The 24784-nt window shown below is 35.7% G+C and overlaps 1 non-coding gene across 1 annotated transcript; it reads left to right on the top strand.

Moving 5' to 3' along the window:
* The first annotated feature begins 7993 nt into the window (after positions 1-7993).
* LOC111912099 (U6 spliceosomal RNA) lies at positions 7994-8096 on the top strand. The gene has a single exon (XR_002857076.1). It is a non-coding gene; the product is annotated as a U6 spliceosomal RNA (small nuclear RNA).
* The last annotated feature ends 16688 nt before the right edge of the window (positions 8097-24784 follow it).

Here is a 24784-nt window from a genome sequence, read left to right on the forward strand (position 1 = left end):
TCAGTGTTTTGATCATATTTCATGAACCGTAACTCCGATTGATGAGATTCAAAATGTTCTAAAAACTAGACACAATTTCGGACGACTTGCGTCTTTTAATAAAATACTGATTCCAAATATACTTGACGAGTTGGTCCTCAACTCGACTAGTCATGTCGAACATTCACGATTCTGGAGTTCTGACTTGCCGTACACGGGTTTTAAGTGACGGACTCGCCGAGTAGGTCACTGGACTTGACGAGTCACCCCTGTTTTGTGAAAATCTATGTTAAGGGAATTCCTGCCCAATACCCTAGCATATAGATGAACCCTTGGAGGCCAATTGTCGACTAAAGGTGTTGCTGGAGCGTGGGAAGCAAAGGAATCAACCCTACATTCAATTTTAAGGAGAATCAGGGCAAAATGAAGTTTACTCTTTACCTAATCTCTTGTTTGAACTATTTTTCTACCAATTGATTTCGTTTTTGAGCTTTTTTCTGCTATAATTATTAGCTAAAACTCATACGTTCTGTTTAGGATAGATGATTTTGTGATTATGGTTTGATTTTGTGGTTGGATTAATTTAATTTGGTGATATTTGTTTTATTAAGCTTGTTAAAGAACCTTATGTATTAACCATAAATATTTTCTATTAATAACTAAGTAATTAAGTTGCATGAACATCTCTTAATTTCTTATCTCATATGATTTATGTGAACACATTGCTATATTCCTAGGAATAGTGAATATGACACTAGGATGAACTAGAGAATGGGTAAATTAATGTGTGAGCTTGTGTGATACACCATCAACAAGAGGTTAATTGAATCACCAATTTAATTAGCTAATTATAAGTCTTATTTAACCAGAATAATTAAACTAGGGAATTTATTAGTTTAATAACTTGATCACTGCTTGAATTAATTTGTTTTCTAAGGATTAGTAATAGCGAACATGTACCTAGTCACACTAATTGGTAGTCAATGCCAATTAATCCATTGCACTTTCATAAAATTAACCATAGAAATAAATGATTCAAACCTAAACAGAAGTCTCATTAAATATTGAATTTAGTTGATTTTTATTTGCTTAGCTCTTAGTTTCTTAGTTTAAGTTTTAGTTAATTGTTTAATTTTCTAGTCTTGCAAAACTAGAGAAACCCACTTTTCTATTACTTGTTTTATTTAGATAATATTAGCATTTATTTTAACTATTTACCGTTCCCTGTGTTCGATACCCTACTTACCTGAACTAAGCTGCTAATCGATAGGTACATTGCCTTTCGTGTGTTTGTTTCTGTGTCTAAGTTAGTAGGATTAAAACTAGTGCATTCCACACACATCATGTATAGTCTATCTGGACCGCTCTCGAGCCTTCGGCATGACTGGACCGCCTCCTCAGGGCCTACAGCCTATCAGGACCGCTCGTCGGGCCTTCGACATGACTGTACCACCTCCTCAGGGCCTACAACCTATCCGGACCACCCTGGGTATGTTGGCCTACAGCACGAAGCAGTACCTCCTAAACCCTACCATAACCATATATGTCGACATATACAATAACACATAATAAAACAATAACATGCACAGATCATACAGATCACTAAACATAGCATTATCCTATCTATCAGGATACTGATCTAACAGATCATACTAGCATAATAACATTCTATAATCAGGATAATAAACTAAAGGGCTAGCCTTGGTGCCTTAGACCCTATTGATATAGTGAGAATAACTCACCTCGGAATGCCTGATCTGAACCGGAGAAGCAGATTCTCAAACCACCGTTTCATCGACAATCCCGAACTATGCAAAATAGCGAATAACAAGTCAGTAAACGGGAATATAAATTTTGACCAAGAATCTCTTATAACAATATCCCAATTTGCCTTCCCTCTACTTTGGGTCATGGCCCAATACCAAACCCATGATCCATAAGTCCATATAATAAGGCCCATCATTGGCCCAACTTTCAAAATTGGGCCCAACTACCTAATTGGGTCCATTAACAAGACTTACCCAAAACCACCATATCCATAATGTCCAGCCAACGCCCAAGTCTAGCTAGCCCATAATCAGACCAAATCTCAAAGGGCAAAGTCAAAAGCCCAACTGAGGGCGTACGCTAGGATACTCCTCTGGTATGCAGGGCATACCTCGACACATGTTGGCTAGAAGACGGGGTTGTTGACCATGTACGCTGGGTGTATAGCTTCTTACGTGGGGCGTACGTGAACTGAACAAAAATCCTCTTAAGTGCTTAATGGCTTAAGCTCTTAAGCCTAAGTTTCAGATCCATCGACCAAATATGCATGGGACTTATAAAGTCTCAGACTTTATCATTTTGGGCATCCAGAATAGCCTTAATCCAAGGTCCTAATCCATTAAGACCTTTCTACAACTTGCATGGGACCTTATAAGCCATTGGGACCTAATTTTTAACTCTCAAAGTCCCTTCAAGATCATGGAAGGACAACTCTTTACATCCATAACACAAAATACACCACTCTATGGCTTTTGGGGACTAGAGATGCTTATAATAAAGTAAAATGATTAGATCTAAGCATATATGCATAAAGTTTAGAACTTTATACCTTTAGGAGTTTCTTGAGCGCAAAGTAACTTCAGATCTATGGACTTGATCTTCTTCTCCAACACTTGGATGCAATGTTCTTCTCTTGAGACACTCCAAAACACACACCAATCAAGCTTACACCCACAAAGAAGAGCTAGGGTTTCGGGAGGTCGAATGTAGGCTGTGGAGGCTGAGGATAATCAGAGGAAATTATCCATAAGGGTGTTTATATAGTCCCCAAACCCTGAATATTAGGGTCTGCTCCAGACATTGGTATGCCCAGCGTACATGAGTGTACGCCCACTGTACTAGGGGGGCCTAGTACGCTCAGCGTACCCTTATGTATGCTCAGTGTACTCCTTCCTGACTCAAAGTGGAAACTTTAGTCCTTATACTCCTCATGACCCAACTTAAACACTCTAGGGACTATAATTGGAAACTTATAAAAGAGGAGGGATTGAAATATACCTGCGATGTTCGGGGAGTTACAACACAAAATCTTCTTTGTATGGGAGTGAAAGTCTACTGGAACTTTGTCACTAAAAACTACTCACCTAATGAGAAGAATGCGGTGACCTGGGAGCAATTTGTTGAAAAGTTCAGGGCAGAGTATGTCCCACAGGTTGAAAAGGATCGACTCATTCAAGAATATCTATCTCTCAAATAGACCACATAATCGGTAACTGAGTTAACTAAGATATTCACCGAGAGAGCTTTGTTTTTCCCGGGGTATGGATCCTCAGAAAAAATGCAAATGTCTCGATACTTAATTATGCTCAACACTGAGATTAGGGATTTTGTATCAAACAATCAATACAAGACCTTAGCAGAGATGAAAGAGCATGCCAGAAGAAGAGAAATTGAATTGGAGACCCAAACAAAGTAAAAGAGGCACACTCGAGCTCTGTCCCATCCCGCAGCCAAAAGGTTCAAGCACGCTAATTCAAGGTCTGTAGGACAGAAGGGTCCTAATTGTAATAAGTGTGGGAAACCACATGAAGGATTCTGTCGTCCCTTGGTTTGCTACAAGTGTGGAAAGGAGAGACATTATAGCCGAGACTGTAAACAGGGGATGCAAGGGATGCACATTTTTTTCCACGACAACTATATGGGTCATATAAAGTCTGAATGTCCCCTTTTTAAATCAACAAGTGCAAAACAAGTTCCAACACCGACAACTTTGAGGATAACCGATGGGCATCAGGGCAGGGCTGAAGCTCCAAAGGCCAAGGAGCGACCTTTTCAGCTCACGGTAGAGGAGCCCAGGGTGGTAGCAGACATTGTAACTGGTATGTTTCTACTCAAGTCTATGCCTGCCTTAGTATTATCTGATTATGGAGCAAGTTATTCCTTCGTATCACTTAAATTTAGCAAGAGCATTGATATCACCTTAGGAAATTTGTATTACCCTCTAAAGGTCGACATAACTGACGATCGAATAGTTAAAGCATCAAAAGTTTATCGTAATTGTATCCTAAAGATTCACAATGCTTGTATTCTGATAAATCTCATTCCCCTTCCTATGCGAGAGGTGAATATAATAGTAGGTATGGACTGGCTTGGCCAGTTTGCGTCCATGATTAATTGTAGGAAGAAGATAGTACAAGTTCGGACTCCAAGTAGGGAGAACTAACCACCCAAGACGAGGATTCCAAAAGTAATTCGACATTTTGTTCGGCTGAAAGGGCCAGAAAATACCTACCACATGGTTGCGAGGGATTTTTGGCCTATGTGATCGACACCCGGGAGAAGAAGAAGGAAAATGTTGCAGAAATACCAGTAGTTTATGAGTTTCCTGATGTTTTTCCTGTGGACTTACCTGGCGTGCCTTCAGAGAGACAGGTATAATTTAAAATTGTTTTAATGCCTGGTGTGGCACCAATAGCCAAAGTACCCTATCGTCTTGCACCCCCAGAGATGCAAGATTTGTCCAATCAACTCTAAGAGTTGATGGACAAAGGGTCATTCGACCAAGTATTTCACCATGGGGAGCACCAATTTTGTTCGTCAAAAAGAAAGATGGATCTAATAGAATCTGTATCGACTACATAGAACTTAACAAACTCATAGTAAAGAATCAATATCAACTAACTAGGATTGACGACTTGTTTTATCAACTTCAAGGAGCGTCATGGTTTTCCACGATTGACCTACATTCAAGATACATACAGATGCGAGTAAAGGAGGAGGATATACCAAAAATGGCCTTCAGAACTCGATATGGCAATATGAGTTTGTAGTGATGCCTTTCGGTCTTACTAATGCACCCACCGCATTCATGGATTTAATGAATCATGTGTGTAGATTTATGCTTCATCGGTTGGTAATCATGTGTATCCATGATATCTTGGTATTTTCAAAGAACCACGAGCTGCATTAAGAGCACCTAAGAGAGATACTCAAAAATCTAAGATGGGAGAAGTTGTATGCAAAGCTCTCGAAGTGCGAGTTCTGGTTGCGAGAGGTCCAGTTCCTTGGGCATCTTGTCAACGAGGATGGTATTTTGGTCGATCCATCCAAGATTGAGGCATTCATGCAGTGGCCAGTCCCGACTACTCCCTCTGAAATTCGATGTATTCTGGTATTTGCTGGATATTACAGGAGATTTATTCAAACTTCATCGAGATTGTGGTACCAATGATTCGTTTAACGAAGAAGGGTGTAGTTTTTGTTGGGGTCCGGAGCAACAGTTAGCATTTGAGACTTTGAGGTAGAAGTTATGCAAATCTCCAGTGTTGGCCCTTCCTGAGGGTATTGATGACATGGTAGTTTATTGTGATGCATCAATCATGGGTTTTAGAGCCGTACTCATGCAACGAGGTCGGGTAATTGCATATGCCTCTAGACAGTTGAAGCCTCATGAGGCTAACTATACAACACATGATCTGGAGCTGGGAGCAGTAGTCTTTGCTCTCAAGATTTGGAGACATTACTTGTATGGAGTTTGGTGTATCATCTACAGAGATCAAAAAAGCCTGAGATACCTAATGGATCGGCCAAATTTGAATATGCGGTAGTGCCGATGGTTGGACGTATGGAAAGACTACGACTGTGAAATCCTTTACCATCCAGGTAAGGCCAACGTGGTGACTTAATGCATTAAGTCGAATGACAACTAGTACGCCAATAAAGGGCATGTTTTTAAGAATGACTGTGATTACTCCCATCCTAGAAATGATCAAGCAAGGTCAGAATAAAGCAGTAAAATAAGAGAATCGCAAAAGTGAAAGAATTGTGGGGCATATTTCAGCATTTGGCGTATAGTCATGGTTTGTTAACTCTGCATGGTAGAGTTTGGGTTCCATACTCTGGTGGGAATCGACAAACACTAATGGCCGAAGAACACAAGTCCAAGTTCTTGATTCGTCCAAGAGCTACAAAATTGTATAGAGACCTCAAACATAATTATTGGTGGCCTTGTATGAAAAGGGATGTGGCATGGTACGTCAAGAGGCGTTTCACTTGTCGAAAGGTCAAGGCTGAACATCAGAAACCCCATGGAAAATTCCAGCCTCTTGATATTCCGATGTGGAAATGGGAGAAAATAACAATGGATTTCATCACTAAGTTACCAAAGACTTCTCATGGTGTAGATACTATATGGGTGATAGTAGATATGTTAACTAAAAGTGCTCACTTTTTGCCTATCCAGGAGAGCTCCTGGGCTGAGAAGCTTGCAGATATATATGTTAAGGAAGTGGTCTCTCGGCATGGAGAACCAGTATCTATAATCTCTGATAGAGATGTCCGTTTCACTTCTAGATTTTGGAGGAAGTTCCATGATGAGCTAGGCACATGATTACATATAAGCACAGCCTATCATTCTCAGACCGATGGACATAGTGAAAGGACGATACAAACTCTTGAGGATATGTTCCGGACATATGTACTTGACTTTGGTGGAAGCTGGGATACATATCTACCATTAGCGGAATTCCCATACAATAACAACTTTCACTCTAGTATTGGTAGGCCCCATTTGAGATGCTTTATGGAAGGAAATGTTGGACTCCAATATGTTGGGGAGAAGTTGGTCAGCAAGTTATGGGAAGCACTGACGTTGTGATCAAGACTACCGAGCTTATTCAACAGGTACGAGAGAGACTACAAACTGCTTAGAGTCGACAAAAGAGTTATGCAGATCGACAGAGGTCGGATCTTGAGTTCCTAGTTGGAGATCTTGTACTACATAAGGTTTCACCATGGAAAGGCGTCATCAGAGTTCGGAAGCGGGGCATGTTAGTCCCTAGATATATCGGACCTTTTCGAGTTACTGCTCGAGTAGGAAAAGTTGCTTACCGTTTAGATCTCCAGAAGAACTTAGCCAGATCCACAACACTTTCCATGTTTCTCTATTAAGAAAGTGCATTGCAGATGAATCTGCAGTTGTACCTCTAGATGATATTCATGTGGACGAGCATCTATACTGCATAGAAAAACCAATTGCAATCTTAGATAGAAAGACAAAGACCTTATGCAACTAGGTGATTGAATTGGTAAAAGTATAGTGGCAACACCAGAAATGATCAGAATAGACGTGGGAACTAGAAGAAGATATGAGAAACAACTACCCAAAGTTATTTAGTTAGATTTCGGGGACGAAATCCTAGTAAGTGGGGGAGAGTTGTAACACCCTTATTTTCGACAACAACTAACGTGTTATATTTTACAGCGTTGATTATAAATTATAAAATTTAAATAGGTCGTAAAATAACACCCATTATATTGGATGATATGTCGCATTCCAATGTTATATTGCTTTGAAATTTATCAATGCATATTTCATAACTTACGTTTATATTATTTTTACCAAAATATGTATACATGTATAAGTAATCGTTACATACATTTGAAAAAAAATACATATGGTGTATCAAACTAAATGAATTAATCGTATTATATAATTTAATTCATGTAGGTTTTGTTTTTAACAAAAAAAGAAAAATATTATATGTATATAATAAAAAATATATATTAAAATTTTTGATTCTTATCAATTTTGTATAGAAACAAATTAAACAAGACGTAAGTATTGATATTTGGACTTCAAGTTATGGTAATTAATGGTTGGGATAGTGACTTAGGAGGGTAATAAGGTTTCCAGTTTATCCGTATTAGGTCACTAAGGTTTTTTTTGTGCGTATTAGACCAATATGGTTACTATGACCGTTTAGAAATAGTCCTTTTACCGGTTTTAACCGGTAAAAATGACTATTTTAAACGGTAATAACAACCATATTGGTCTAATATGCACAAAAAAACCTTAGTGACCTAATACGGACAAACTAGAAACATTATTACCCTCCTAAGTCATTAACCCTAATTTTAAAGACATTGAGAATATATGACCATCAACAGTAAACTACTTCGTTTATAACTCGCGTCGTCCCATATAACCTGCTACTCCTCTATATGGCGAAGCTCTTCATCTATAGTCGTCTCTTTGGGGACATCCGATAAAATTGGAACGATACATAGAAGATTAGCATGGTCCCTGCGCAAGGATGACACACACAAATCGAGAAATGGTCCTAAATTTTTTTTAACCATTCATCACCTTCTCTGGAACCCTAGTTCCCTTTTCAAATGCTAATAGAGTTCAATTGCAATTCTTATGTTTCAGTAGTTTATCTACTGAAGTCATGATCAGACAACATGTGGATTCTGTGGTTATGTTGATCTTCTTGTTAATGTCTTCAACCATTTATGGCATGTAAGGGTGATATTTCTTTCTATAAAGTCTCCTTTAAGTTTTTTACTTTTCCTGTCATTAAGTTTCATGCTTTATAAACTTCCGTTTATGTGTTGTATATAGTCTGTATGTGTTTGTTTATGTGCTGATTTTTTTATTCATTTTGAAACTTCAGTTTCTTAGTTCATGTTGTGGCTTTGCTTTTTATAAAATAATTGATAATAGACATCATCTGCGTTGGTTTTACATTTCCATTCGTTATCAAATGTAGACATTGATGGGAGGTATCAAAGTGAGATTGTTTTCGTACACATGGATGTGTTCATGTAAACATTTAAATGACAAAAAAGAAGTTATTGATAAAATGTTGCATATTTATGTAATGAAGATCATCAATCATATGAGTTTTTGGACTTAGAAGTTCTGGAAGGGTTGTGAGATAAGTTTAAATAGAAGCAACTATTTTCAGTCACATTGATTAGTAAGCATGTTTTCTAAATAATTAGGTTAATGACTTAGGAGGGTAATAAGGTTTCCAGTTTGTCCGTATTAGGTCACTAAGGTTTTTTTTGTGCGTATTAGACCAATATGGTTGTTATTACCGTTTAGAAATAGTCCTTTTTACCGGTTAAACTGGTAAAAATGACTATTTCTAAACGGTAATAACAACCATATTGGTCTAATACGCACAAAAAAAACCTTAGTGACCTAATACGGACAAACTGGAAACCTTATTACCCTCCTAAGTCATTACCCCTTAATGGTTACATATATATGATTATTGGATTAAAATTAAAAAAATGAATGATCAAACTTATATCTATAAGATAACTATGAATCGGTTATTATCTTTTCAAGTAGGTAAATTTCCTTAGTTGCTAAGGAAAGGTTTTTGTCGGCTAGCTTTGATGTGGCATTAAAATACATGGTTTCATTCGTAATCATTCCTATGATATCACCAAATAGTCAAGAGACAATAAGGAGTGGTGCTTATTGTATCAGGTGAGTTATCTCACTATACTATGTACTATAATATATATTCATGTATGTTAGGATAGAGAGCTAGTAGAGTAAAAGTATAGTCTTTATATGCTTTATGTTATTATACCTGAGTTATTGAGTAATGCCGAAAGTATAGTCTCTATGTGCCTTTTATTATTGTACTTGAACTAATAGAATAGTGTCGAAAGTGTAATCCTTATGTGTTTAAATGTGATTATATTTAAGTTATTACGGTTAAGTTAGGGGTTGACGGTGGAACATCGACAGGTTGGGAGCCTATAGACCCATGTGTTGACGACAAAATGGCAAGCAGGTCGTAAGTCTAGATACACATTTTATTGGTGGATTGGTGAAAAGTCGTGAGCCATTGATTGTATGCATGTATATGTATTTGTGATATACGATATCTTGGGAAAACTCATTAAGCCTCGACTTACAGTTGTTAATTAACTATTTTTCAAGATGTTCTTCTGATCGTGGAAAGGCTCCAACATGACTGTACTCGTATCGAAGAAATTACTAATGTTTTAAGACTTCCGTTAAAACTCTCTTTTATATTTAATAAATGTATGACAACAATCTTTGAATAAAAATGGTCTTTTAGATGTATGTTCTATATGTTTAAATAAAAAAAAATTGTGTTGAAAATTGGGACGTAACAGTAAGATATCTTGTAGAATGGAGGAATATTTGATCACTTATCTTAGGACACATAACTGACTGGGCCAGAGTTCAATAGCGACTTTTGAGTGTTACAATTTGCTAATCATATTTAGAATAATATACTAGCAACTATAGTTATTAAACTTATCCAAGTGGGAGACTGTTGGATTAGGTGTCTAAGCCCATTACTATAATTGGTATATACTTAAACTGATAATAGGACAATCCTTTTTGGGTTGCCCTCAAGAGTATCAACTCAGGATGATATTTGGAATTAATATATTAATTATAAATATAAATATTTAATTAATTTTTAATCATAAATTAATTGGAATTAATTTTGGGATTAAAATAATTTATTAAAAGTGTAGGGGCTAAAGTGCAATTGTTCAAAAGTTGAACAAATGGCTCCAGAACCTTCACCGAAGGTGGTGGACGGTTTTAGAGGGTTTTTTTAGGATTCCTAGAATATCCTCTAAGATAATTAAGGAGGTGGATAATTATCAAATTTGAATTAATAATATTATATTCAAATTAGGATTATCCAGGGCATCCTATCTGCACTATAAATAGACCTCTACAACTTGTGATTTTCGACTACTCTAACCCTAATAAGGATAGCCAAAATTCTCATGTCTTCTTCTCCTCTCTCCTCTCTCATGCTCTTGCTAGTGTTGAGTGTGAACGATTAGAGGCACGACATTTGTGGTGCTTGCTCTTAGAGCTTCAACAACACTAAGGATTTGAATTGTTATTGCTATATAACAATCAAAGGTATGTTTGTCTAACCCTAAATATGAATTTTGGAAATTATATATGTGACAACCTGAAATTTTCATTCGTATAAACTCTACAATCCAACACTACAATTAAAAGTTCAATACTTTTCTGCTAAATTTTAGCCAGTTTAAAGTTTGTATGAGTATTTTTAATAATTATTCATGAAACAAACGTATAAAAGGGAATGATTTCTAGAATACCGGGATAGCAAAGGAACAAACAACACCTTGGATTGGTGTTCACGGCCAAACAAGAGGGAGTTTGGGCCATGAACTCCTACATGGCCATGAACTCATGCCTTAGGCATGAGTTTACTCCCCAAATCCCTTATTTCTCACTTCCACTCTCAAGTTTACTCCCCATTCTCTCTCAACTAGCATCCCGTTCTTCACCCGATCTCCTGAAAACGTAAGTTTTTCTTGACTTGATTTGTTGATATAACCTAACATCTAGTAGTTATACATCATTTCATCCATTCATTCTTGCTTTTTAACTAGATCTTCAAGTGTTCTTCAAGTCTCCAAGAACACACACTAGTGTTCTTGCACTTTAAACACCAAATCAAGCTTCTATCTTGTAAGTACACTTTCCCTAGCTTCTTGTGTGCTTAATATGAACTTGATAACACTTCAAAATCATCAAGAATCCTAAGAGCAAAGGGGTTTACGGCCAAGGATGTTCTTGTGCCGTAAAGACCTCTTAAGGTTGTTATTTGGACCTTAGTCCCTTCCTAAGCCTTGGATGCCAATCTTGATCCTTCCTAGAAGTGTTTAAGACCCTAAACAACAATCAACACAAGTCCCCATAAGTGTTTACGGCCGTAAACACCTAAAAAAGTGGTCTGTAGGCCATAAACTCTACAAAGTAGTCTTAATGTGCCCCTAATGCTTTCCTAAGGCTTGGACTTGATCATTGGATGTGCAATCATGACTTATAAGACCTCAAAACACAAAATGGCACTTAGTACCATGAGTTTACGGCCATAAACGCATGGGGAAATTGTTAGATCAGTGTCTAAGTCCATAACTATTTTGGTATGTACTTGACCCGATGGTGCATTGTCCTTTTGGGTTGCCTTCACCAAAGCAACTTGATAGGATGAATTATGGAGAGCAAGGATTAATTATGATTTATTAATATATTATGTGAATAATATATTAAAGGAGAAATTATATTGTTTATTTAATATTAGTCAAGAATTAATTGATAATTAATTTTGTGGCTAAAAGAGATTTATTAAACTTAAGGGACTGGAATTGTAATTATAAGATAATTGCAATTGGGCTATGGATTACCTTATAATATAAGGTTGGACGAATTATGTGGGGAAACCCATTAGAAATCATCCGAGGCTTATTAAAGAAGGGTCCATGGGCTGTTTAGGGCTTAAGCAGTCAGTTTAAGGTTTCCTAGTTCAAAACCCTAATAGCCTACATGTATATAAAGTGCCCTTAAGCCCCAAAAATGAGGAGAAGACTCCTTCTAGGGTTTCCACACGTTTTGGGCAGCCTCCTTCTCTTCTCCTCTTCATCCTCTTGCTCTTGGTGTTTGTGAACCATTAGAGGAGTGACATTTGTGACTCTAAGGTTTCTAAAGTCATTACAAGAAGGATTTAAGATTGTTATTGCTACATAACAATCAAGGTATGATCTAAACCCTAATTCATATATTATATTGTTTCTCATATGATAGATCTAGGGTTTAAAGTCTTGGATGAATTGCATGTACAATAGAGAAACCTAGATCCAAACATTAGGGTTTGTGTGAGCACATAGGATGTTCTTATGGCTAAAACCCATCAGTGGTATCAGAGCCTTGATTGGTTTCTATTGTATTGATGCCTTGCATGTTCATTCTTGTTGCAAAATCGAAATTTTGGCTTTCTGACTGCTGAACTCGGCGAGTTCCAATGTGGACTCGGCGAGTCCGTAGAGGTACTCGGCGAGTTCGAGTGTCAGAAGGAGGCAGTTTCGGGATTTCTTGCTTTTTTACACAAAGATACTTTCCTTAACTGTTTTAGGTCATTAAAATTCGAATTTTTAATCATATTTTGAGTATATCCTTGATTAAACAAAAGATAATTACCAATTGTTTAGATAATAATTTCGTTATTTGATTAAAGTTTGATTATTTGTATTAATTGGGTAACTTATCTGGCAAGAAATTGATTTTAGGTCAAATTAGATAATAATTAGATTAGTTGTTTAATTTAAGTTATTTTCTATTTGATCCTTGTGTTTTGAAAAGTTTCAAAACTTGCCCTCAAGTTTTGGAATTTAAATTTTGATTAAAAGGTTTGATTTTGAAATATTTAAATTCTAAACCCTAATGTTTTGAAATGTTTCAAAACTTACCCTCAAGTTTTTGAATTTAAAAGTTGATTAAAAGTTTAATTTAGGAATGTTAAATTCTAAAACCCTAGTATTCTTTTGAAAAGTTCATATCACACCCTTATGGTTTCATTAATTAATTAAAGTCTGTAATTAAAAGAGGTTTAATAAATCCATAGAAGTTTTGGTTTACATTTAATTAAAGGTATACTTTTTTTAAATTAGACCAACTAGTATTTTAAAAATGTAAAATACACCCTATACTATATATAACATTAAAAGTCTAACATTATATATATGTATGAGTAAAAGTCAGTCTTACCGTTAGTAGGCCTCATTCACGAAGCTGGTCTATAAGGGGTGTTTAAGGAAATTGCCTATAAAATGGCGATTGAATAGGTATCCACTCTTACCTACCGCACTCTTGACTAGTGGAGGGTCGTTAGCCAAACGGGTAGGATAGGACATAATCCTTCCATTAAAAGTATAATGAAGTATAAAAGGTAAATAAATGCTTTACAAAATTCCCAATCTTAGTTACTTTAGGCAAAAGTGAATTGATGGAATTCAATGAAATTACACTTTGTTCCCTTGCGAAGACATTAGTGGAGCGTGTGTGGTTAACCGACACACTAAATGGTTCTAAGCAAAGGTAGAAAAGGGTGACTCAATGTTTGTCATAGTTCGGTGGAGTGTGTGTGGTTAACCGGCACATCGAATAGGTGACTGTAACATGTGGGGCACCATGCAGATTTACATGGTTATTTACACCCGCTTTGTGATCCTCGGCATCCCAGTCACAAACTAGAGGGGCATATCGAGATTTAAACATGCCATTGAAAAGTTCGATGAATCTCAAAGGATCTAGGAGTTTTCAATACATTTAAAACTTAATCGGTATTTCGTTTTTTTATGGTGGAAAATTAGTGAATCGTCATTCACTTACCTTCAAATATTCTGCAACTAGATTACGACATCCCTTTTCTAGGTTGTAGCGTATTGTGTTGGGTCCTAGCCTTAATATTTCATTTGGGTGATTTATTAAGGACTCAATCAATCAACTAACTTGAATTTGTTTTCTCCCATTTTGTAGATGTCAAAGTACAACAACTATGGTCTTCCCAAATCCCGTGGAACAAGCATTCCACATGAAGATGATATTTCACGATTCGATCGAGGAACAAGAGATCATGCTTCACTTCCTCCACCTCCTCCAATTATTCACCCTAACCCACAAGATCGAAGAATTGAAAGGTTCAATGTCACTAAAGCCCTGTTGGAAATGAAACATGAAGATAGTAAACTCGTGTGTGCCCACGTTCTAGGAATGAAATCACACATCGATAGGTTGATAATGTTAGGTGCGTAATTCCCTGATAAGTTGGCTATGGACTGGGTTCTGCAGTCACTCCCTGAATCATATAATGAGTTCAAAAGAAAGTATCATATGATGGATCATGACGCAAACCTTATTGACTTAACTTACATGCTCATTGCTGCTGAATCAGAAATGATTTGGCAAGGCAATGGAGCATATTTGTTGGGAAAGTCAACCAACCATGCTTCTGAGGACGTTCTAGGAGAACCGACCTGCATTTGCTGCCAAGTGAAAGGGCATTGGATACAACTCTGCCCTAAGAGCCTCAAGAGTCCAGAAGATGGGAGAGTCAAAGAGTATGGTTGTGCTTCAGGTAAAATCCACTATCTAACTCCATTAAGTTCCTATTCGTTGATTCTTAATACATAATGTTATAAGATTGCATTTGAATGTTTTGCAGGATCAGTGAAAAGAGAGGAAGTTTGATGAAAAAGCAAGATGATTCTTATCACAAAGAAATTGATCTCGATCGCATGGACTTGAAGATTAGATTTTAAGCGTAGAGAGTTATGATAGAGTTGTTAGGAATATTTGACTACATAGTTTTTCAGTTGATTTTCATTGTAAGGAAAAATGTTTTTCGCTGCTTTTATGAATAAAATAAATTTTGGTTTGACTCATTTATTTATTTATTTATTTCCTTCCAATGAAATCGTTATGAAAAAATTGATGTTCGTATATTTCTACAACGAGTGGATGTGATTCTTAATTATGTTGTTTGTGGAAATGTCAAGAATTTACCAAATAAGGAGAGTTTCTCATCACCCAAGTTTCAATTGGACAGAAACTTGGAATCATGCAACTTGGTTGCACGATGAATGAGAAATTTCATATTCGAAAAATTAGACTAATTAGTTGACAAAGTGTCAAGTGAAAGACAAGGAGATCGAGTACGAAGAGTTGTGTGTTGATCAAATCCACCACAAGAGTAACAAAGATATTCGTCATGATTTACTAAAGGTTTAACTTATAAGATTAAGTGTAATTCTGAATTGATTGAAAAAGTTTAAATCAATAGCAAAACGAATATGAAGAATCAAGTAGGCAGAAAGATAAAAGTTTCTCTATTCTAAGAAGAAGGGAGAGTACCTTTTATTATGTTTTATGATAGGTCTTAATGATTAACAACCATATCTCAATTGATCATCTGTGTGAGTCTTAGTACAATTGTTTGTCTGAGAAGAGGAATCAAGAATTGAAGAAATGGTTAAATCAAGAAGATAATCATACTTCGTTCTAATAACAAGTCTTAGTGTTAAGATTGTGACATTGAGTGACAAGTCTAAAGAAGGTTTATAACATTCATCAAATGTAGAACTTGGAAAAATGATTTTCTTATTTTCGTACATTTGAAATTGGAAAGTTGTGATGTCTTGGATAAGACAAAGACCAACTAGGACCAATTTTATGTGATGTTTGTCTTGATAAAAACTACACTAACTCTTGACTATTTTTTTGTCAAGAAATGTTATTAACAAAAGAATCTTATATGTCAAGGAGTCAGTGGGAGTCTCAATTTTCTTGTATGGTTTCAAGAACAAATCAAGAATAAACCTTATCGATCATCACTAGCACACGACTTGAGTTCTGACACTATCATGTTTCTGTGCCATTTCAATTGAGTTAATTATGCATGTGAGTTCTGTGAGTTCTCATTTGAATGCATAAAAGGCAAGCACCTTGATCAATGAAAGTACATTGATAGGAAAGGGTGAGCTTCTTAACTACTTGGAAGACATGGTGGGCACTTGTGTTACCATAAGGCAAGAAATCAAGATTTAGAAGTTCGGTCCATATGAGTTTGGATTTGTCGCAAACTTTTGTTTTGACAAATTTGCATGGATAGGAATGCATACACCGTTAAAATCTAAGTGTCATAAGATTCCCTCCTTCATGAAAATGACTGTGAGAAAATGCTTTCACTAAGAAAGATTTTAAGAAGATAGTGATTGGGAAATTGTATTCTCGAATTCGATTATGGTTACGATATCCCTTTCCATGATTCGAATAGTGAGATTTGGCAATTAGTCTGAATTGTTTAGACACACATATAAGCTATCTAAGGCAAACGTGTATAAGTTTAAGAAGCCTTGATAAAAGATTATCAAAGCATTGGGTATTAAAAATATGAACTTAAAGAAATTCAATAGGCATTGTTTTTTTGAAAGTTAAGTTGTTTCTGAATACATGTCAAAGCTAGTGGGAGCATAAGTGTTATGTTTATAATAATCATCGTGATAGTGGGAGCATAAATGTTATGCTTGTATGATTATTAAGGCAAGTATTGCAAGTTAGCAATATTAATTATAGAAAACAAGAGTCATACTTTGCAAAGTCGTAAGGGTTGAATAGTTGTTTTTCTATAATTAAGGGAGAGAATATTATGCTTCATTTCTAATCTAAAGGCTTAGGTTGTGGAATGTTAATAAATTTAGTCAAGGATACATAGTGTGTTCTTAAATCTCGATTATCATTACAACATTCCTCTTCATAGTTCGAATTGTGAGAACGTAGCACATAAAATATTATGGCAGAAGATTGATAGAGTATCAAATCTTTATGTAAGACATTATGTGTTGTGTCCCATACACTTCGGGTATAGGATCGATTGAAAATGCTATAATATTTGACCATTTTAAAATTTTCCAAATGTCTAGCGCATTTAGAGGGAAGAAGGACAAGAATCGTTTTTGACTAAGATAATTAAACAACTATCAAAGGACGATCCAAAGCATGCTGAGGATTGGTCGCTTGTGAGTAGTTGGAAGTAAGATATTGGATGGACCATATCGACATTATTATGAATAGAAAAGATTCTATTAAGAATGAGTTTTCATATGTAAAATTGCTGAAAAATGCTGAAAAATGCGATTTTCTGACTTTCTGGGCACTGGACTCGCCGAGTCCACTGATGAACTCGCCGAGTCCATGAGTAAAATCATCCTACTCGTCGAGTAGGTTCATGCACTCGACGAGTAGGAGCCCCAGACAGCATATTTTCGAGGTTTTTGGCTAGAAATGGACTAGGAACATTACCCTAAGTTGTTTTTGAACTTATAAACTTGTTTTTGATGTGGTAATGTTCATGCTAATCCAATTTCAAAGATAATTGTCAATAGATTCATGTTTTGTATTAGTTTAAGGTTTAGACTAATTACATGAAAAAGTTTGATTTGAATTATCTTGTTCTTATGAGTTGCTTAGATTAATAGAAAGTTGAATGAAATAGTTGTTTTCAATCCAAATTAATCTAAGAGGTGATTCTAAAATGTGTTTTTGTAACTTGTCCTCAAGTTATATGAAAAGTCACATTTAAGTTTCATAAAACTCATAAAAGTTGGCAATGGTTACAAAAGATGAAGAGTCTTGTCCTTAAGTTATGGAGGTTCAAGAGTCACTTCATGAATAAATAAATAAATAAAGTGTAACCTTAATTAATTTCATAAGTTATAAAATAAAGAAAAGTTAATCCTTTTATTAGCTTAAAGTCTTCCATAACTTGTCCTCAAGTTATGGAACTCGAAGAGTTTTTGGATTAAAACTACTTTAAACACATAAGTTATGGAATTAATTAGTTTTGAATAGTTTCAAAACTTGCCCTCAAGTTTTGGAATTTGTAAAGTTTTCTCTTATGAATACTTTAATTCCAAGTTAGCCCTTAGAATTTTAAAGAGTTAAAATTCAAACCTTATACTTTATAATATTATAAGTTAATAATATATATATATATATATATATATATATATATATATATATATATATATATATATATATATATGTATAAGAGTAAAGTCAGTCTTACCGCTAGTACGCCTCATTCACGAAGCCGGTCTATAAGGTGCGTATAAGGTTGTTGCCTATAAAATGGAAACTTAATGGGTGTCCACTCTCACCCACCGCTTGCTTGACTGGTGGAGGGTCGTTAGCCGAACGGGTTTGACAGGACTAGAATTCTCCCTTCATTAAAAGTATTAATGATAAATACTAAGTAACTAAACCCTTAATAATACCCAATCTTAGTTACTTAGGAAAATGTGAATAAGGTGCTAATCCATGAAATTACACTTTGCACTTTGTTTAAGTCGGTTAGTGGAGCGTGTGTGGTTAACCGGCACACTAACTCGTATTTAACAAGGTAGGCAAAGGGTAACTTAATGTTTATCATAGTATCGATGGAGCGTGTGTGGTTAACCGGCACATCGATTGAGGGGTAAACACTTAAGGGTACCGAGTAATTTGCATGGTTACTTCACACATTGTTTTGTGATCCTCGGCATCCTAGTCACAAAACCTGAAGGGCACACTCGAGATTGAAACATGCCATTGAACAGTTCAATGAATCTCAAAGATCTAGGAGTTTCAAAACCAATTATAACCTAATAATACCTTTCGTTTATCTTGGTGGAAATTGGTGAATCGTCATTCACCTACCTTCAAATATTTTATAGCTTGGATTACGGCATACCTCTTCTAAGTTATAAAATTGTTTGTTGGGTCCTAGCCTTAATATTTCATATTGGGTGTTATATTAAGGACTTAAGATCAACTATCTTGAATGTCTCCCAAAAGATGTCTGGTTTAGACATTTATGATCTTCCCAAATCTCTTGAAACAAGCTTTCCTAATGAAGATGATGTCCCATGGAAATCATAGTTCTTTCACCTCCTCCAAGTATTCTCCCTAACCCACAAGTTCAAGGTCACTCAATCCCTATTGGCAAGGCAAGGTCTAGGTGTGATCACATCTTGGAGATGTAGTCACATATTGACAAGCCGGGAGAGTTGGGTGTCAAAGTCTTGAGAAAGTTGGTGGTTCAATCACTTTCTAAGTCACATAGTGAGTTCCTTTGGGATACCTATGAAACAGACTATGACAAGACCCTTAATGATCTTATCTATTTGTTAAGATCAACTTCCTTAAAACTTGATGGACATTGACAATAGTGACACAGGAAATCCAGAAAAGCATTCTCTTCTAGTCTGTGATAGTCCCGTGTACCATTATCAAAGGGTCCATATGTTTATATTGCCAAACGAAGGGACATTGGTTACGAATCTACCAAATTTACCTAAGGATGTTGAAGTCAATAAGTTTGACTCTACTTCACGTAAAGTCCACTATCTAACTCTGCTTAGTTTCTAATCTGAGATTCTTGATACATGATGTGACTGGGTCACATGTTGATGTTTTAAGAATCAAAGAAAAGTAAAGAAACTTAAAGAAAGAATATGCTGAATCTGATTGCGTAGATGGATTTCTATCGCGTAGCTTGAAGATCAGATTCTTGATCTACTTCTTAGGAGTTATGAGATATTGCTTAGGAATAGATAACAACAAGTTTTCATATGGATTGTAAGGATAAGTTTTCCGCAAAGTTTAAAATAAAAGGAAAAATTTTTGATTTTATTTAAAATATCCTTACAATGGCATTTGAGCAAAAATTGTTGCTTATAAGATTCCATTAATAGCAAGAGTGGAAGTATTAAATTGATTCTTTCATTTGTGGTAATGTCTAAATTTACCAAATAAGGAAAGATTCTCATCACCCAAGTTTCAATTGGACCGGAACTTGGAATCATGCAAGTTGTATAGCATGATGAATGAGAATTTTCAAGTATTGGAAAATTAAGACTAATTACTCGTTTACATGGATGTGTGAGTCAAGTAAAGGACTAAGGGATCGAGTACACATTCTTGTGCACTAATTAAGTCCACCACAAAAGATTGATAAGACTATTCGTCATAGTTTACTAAAGCTTAGTAAACATGATTATACTTACAAGCTTAAGTGTAACTCTGAGACATTGGAAAAGGTTCCAATATATGGCAGAGCGAATAAGAAGAATCAAATTAGGCAGAAGGATAGAAGTTTCTCAAATCTGAAAAGATGGGAGAGTACTTTCGTATCAGTTTTTTATGATCATCTTAATGATTTAGAGACCTTATCACAGTTCATCCTCTAAGTGCTTTCTTATGACTAAGAAGAGGAACTTGAATTGTTGAAATGGTTAAATCAAGAAGATGAGTCATACTTCATTCCAATACAAGTCTTAGAGTCATACTCCAAGATTATAACTTGAGTGACATGTCTTAAAGAAGGTTTAAAACACTTGTCAAATGTAAGAGTAAAAGTTTCCTACTCTTGTACATTTGAAATTGGTAAGTTGTGTTTTGGATAAAAGAAAGACCAACTAAGGCCAATTGTGTGAAGTGTTTGTCTTGATTAGAATCCACACTATCTCTTGGATGTTTGACAAGGGAGTCTGATATGTCAAGAAGACAGTGGGAGTCTTAAAGGTCTTGAAAGTCTCAAGAACTAATCAAGAATAAAACCTGAAGTTCATCACTAGCACACGACTTGAGGTTTATAACCTATCGTATTGACATATTCTGTGCGCATTACAGTTAAAGTTGGCTTTGCATATGAGTTCTTAGAGTTCTCAATTGGTTGCATAACAACTTGGAAGCAATGGAAGGCCTTGAGCTGCCAGGTGGCAAGAAATTAAGATTGTGTTCAGTCCATATTAGTTTGGATTTGTCATTATCCTTGTCTCGTGACTATGATTTTGATAATTCACATGGATAAGAACACATACACCATTAAATCTAAGTGTCATAAGGTTTCTCTCCGATTCATGAAAATGACGGTGAGGAAACACTTTCACTAAGTAGATTTTAGCTAGATAGCAATTGTGATATTTGCATTCTCAAAGTCGTTAGTGGAGCGTGTGTGGTTTACCGGCACACTAACCTAGACTTGTGAGAAGTGGCAAAAAGGTCTAACCATTATGATTACGGCATCCCTCTTCATAATTGTTTAGACACACAAGTGTGCTATCCAAGGGAAGGTGTATGATTTTGATAAAGTTTATCAAAACAATCTAGTATCAGAAATCTGAACTTTGGTAAGAAAATCAGCTGATTTCTGAGTACATGTCAAAGCTAGTGGGAGCATAAGTGTTATGCGAGTAATCATCATGTTAGTGGGAGCATGATAATTATGATAAAGGTTGCAAGCTAGCAATGTTAATTATAGAAAACAAGAGTTTCAACTGGGAAATAGTTGTTTTGCTATAATTAAGGGAGAGAAAATTATACTTCATCTCAAATCTATAAGCTTAGATCGTGAGGTTTTAATCATTTAGTCAAGGAAATATATATGAATTTCATGTTGGAATGACTCAACATAAGGAAATCTGTACATGGGTCCATTATTTGCGTTCTAAAATTCGATTATGATTACGGCATCCCTTTTCATAATCTGAATTATGAGAACTTGGCAAATTGAAATGGAAATGTTATAGCAAAAGACCGGTTTAGTCTTTATGTGAGACATCATGAATCGTGTCCCATATGCTTCGGATATAGGATCGATTACATGTGCTATATTCATCCTTTCTAAAATTTTCCAAATGCCTGGGGCATTAAGAAGGGAAAAGGTGTAGAACTGGAAATGACTAAAAGGATTAAACAATTGTCGAGGACAATCTAAGGTTTACCAAAGATTGGTTGCTCAAGGACAGTTGGAAGTATAGTGATAATTCTGGAAGGACAATATTGACATAGTGTGTATGGAGGCAACTCTTGTTCAGAAGTAATAGTCAAAATAAATCTGGAAATGTTTCAAAGTTAGAATTTTCAATCTGTGTAAGATCAAGGAAACTTAATGCAAGAAGGATGTTTCCAAGGAGTTGATCTCCTTTGGAATACTCTGTAATGTTTGTTGTCAAGTCTTTCTGACTTTGTGCATAATCATTACAAGAGGATCAATGCATATAAGTTTAGAATCTAACAGATTTCAGTAAATGACATGAATTTGGAATTGTTGTATTTGCAGTAAGGATTTGGGAGTGTGAAAAGAGAATCATTGAAGTTATGTTCAATGGATCTAGTTCACAAAGTAAAGATCATAGACAAACATAGTATGCATACTTGGTGTATGGCATGACTAGTGTTTAGAAAACATAGTGTACATACTTGGAGCATGGGACAACTATTGTTTTAAATTCAAGAATAAAGTTGATAGCTGAAACAGTATACAATGAATAATGTGTAATCATATGGTGATAAATAAAAGGTGTTTTATTTATGTTCATAGGTTTTGATACCATATTGGATTCTATTATTATTGTGTTTCACTTTGCATGTTTTGACTTCCCGAATAAACTGGGTTATTCTTTCGGAATGACTTAGTTATTCAAACCATCCACATTCGGTCATATGTTGGAAGTAGATATGAATTAAGACTGCCATGGGTTGGCTTGTAGAGGTCTAAGGTGTTGGACAAAGGGCTACAACACTCCTGAGTGCTCATAAGTTCTGAGTATTAGATTCAACCCGCGCTCATTAGAATCACTTCATGGATTTTATCACGAGTGATCATGAGATGATAATATCTTATATTCTTCAAACCTAGAGATATGAGTTGTTACTATGAGTTGGTTGTACATTGATTTCACGAAAACGCATTTGGTAACTCGGTGCTATAAAACGTGCCTTTGTGTATGATTCAACAAGTAGTAGAACAAGCCATATGAGTCGAAGTTTATCCATTCCTTTTACCTCCGGGATAAAAGCGATATCTGTGGGCCCCTTGATGATTTGATGATGACAAATGGAAGTGCTCGGTCGGGCCAGGACTAATTTGATTTGTTCAATTAGTCAGTCGTCATAAATCGGAAATCGGGAAACAACAAATGGACAGAGAGAATGATTATAATCCATGTCTCAGTCCATATGATATCAAGAATGGAGGAATATATGATCCCTTATCTAATGGACAAGTCATTGACAAAGGTCAGAGTTCATCGACAAGGTAAGAGTTCGACAGAAGCTTTTGAGAGCTACGATTGCCAGTTGGTTCCTAAAGTCATACGCAATATTAGTTTTAGACTTATCCAAGTGGGAGACTGTTGGATTAATGTCTAAGTCCATAACTATAATTGGTAAGACTTGACCCGACCCGGCATGGTCCATTTGGGTTGCATGGCATCATGCACTTGGATTGACTATAATGAGAGAAATAAGACACTTATGGTTATTAATATATTATAAGTTCTAGTATATTAATAATAAGAATAATAAGATTATTTAATTAGTATTGATCAAGAATTAATCTAGGATTAATTAAGTGATCAAAAGAAGACTAATTAAATATATCGGTTGATTGTGTAAATCATCCATACTTGTATAGTGGGCTAATGCTCCATGGATAATCAAGTTGGGCTAAAACCCATAGGATGGTCCATGGATGCTCCATGGTGTATTTGAACCCATGGATCCAAGGAAATGGAAAGTCATGACAATTAGGGTTTACCCTAATTGTAACACTATATAAAGATCTTGTTCTTGACAAAAATCGGCCACTAGTATGATTCTAGAGAGGGGTAGCCGATTTCATGAGTTGTAGATTTCTCTCAAGTTATTCCAATTGTATTTGGTGTTGTGTGAACCATTTGAGGTGTCACACTTGGGGCACTAGGCACTCAAGCTTCATGAAGACTTTCTACATCAAAGAGGTATGTATTCTATCTTGTTACACTCATTGTTTTGTATGCTAGATTAGGATAATACCTTGGAAGTTCTTATTTGCATGTATAATAGAGAAAACATAGATCCAAGGTATTTAGGGTTGCATGTACACTTAGGAGTGTTAGAATGCTCAAAACCCAACAAAAGTCTATGTCTAGATTAGAAATTTTATGCAAAAGGATGTTCAAAGGAATATAATTTGAGTGAGAGACATCACGTCTATGGAATTGTATTGTAACAATCATAGAGAACTTTGTAATTTCATTGGCAATAGTCATTGTGACTTTTGTGCTATGACATTACGAAAGGATCAATGCATAAAATGTTAAAATCTAGCATATTCTATAAGTGGCAAGAATTTGATATTCTTACACTTGTAAAAAGGATTGGGAGTTGTGAAATGAGTATGATTGGAAACGTGTTCATTTGATCTATTTCACAAAGTAAGAACCGTAGGATAGCATTGTGTGCATGCTAAGAGCATGGGACGAGTGTAGTTATAATTCAAGATAGAAGTTGATTACCCGAAACAACAAATAATGAGTAATCGATATGGTGACAAATAAAAGGTGTTTTATTTATACTCAAGAGTTTGGGACCATATGAGATTAGTATTATTCTTGTGTTTCACTTTGTATGTTTTGACTTCCTGAATAATTTAACTGGTTCAGAACAGTCAAATTATTCAAACGGGCCACAGTCGTTCATATGTTGGAAGTAGGTATGAATGAAGATTGTCGTGAATTGGTGTGTGGATTGTCTAAAGAGTATTAGATATAAGCAAATGTTTGCTGCAACGTTCATGAGTGCTTATGAATATGATTTGAGCATTGGATTAAACCCGCACTCACT

This window comes from Lactuca sativa, chromosome 5, assembly GCF_002870075.4.
Source record: "Lactuca sativa cultivar Salinas chromosome 5, Lsat_Salinas_v11, whole genome shotgun sequence".
Classification (NCBI taxonomy): domain Eukaryota; kingdom Viridiplantae; phylum Streptophyta; class Magnoliopsida; order Asterales; family Asteraceae; genus Lactuca; species Lactuca sativa.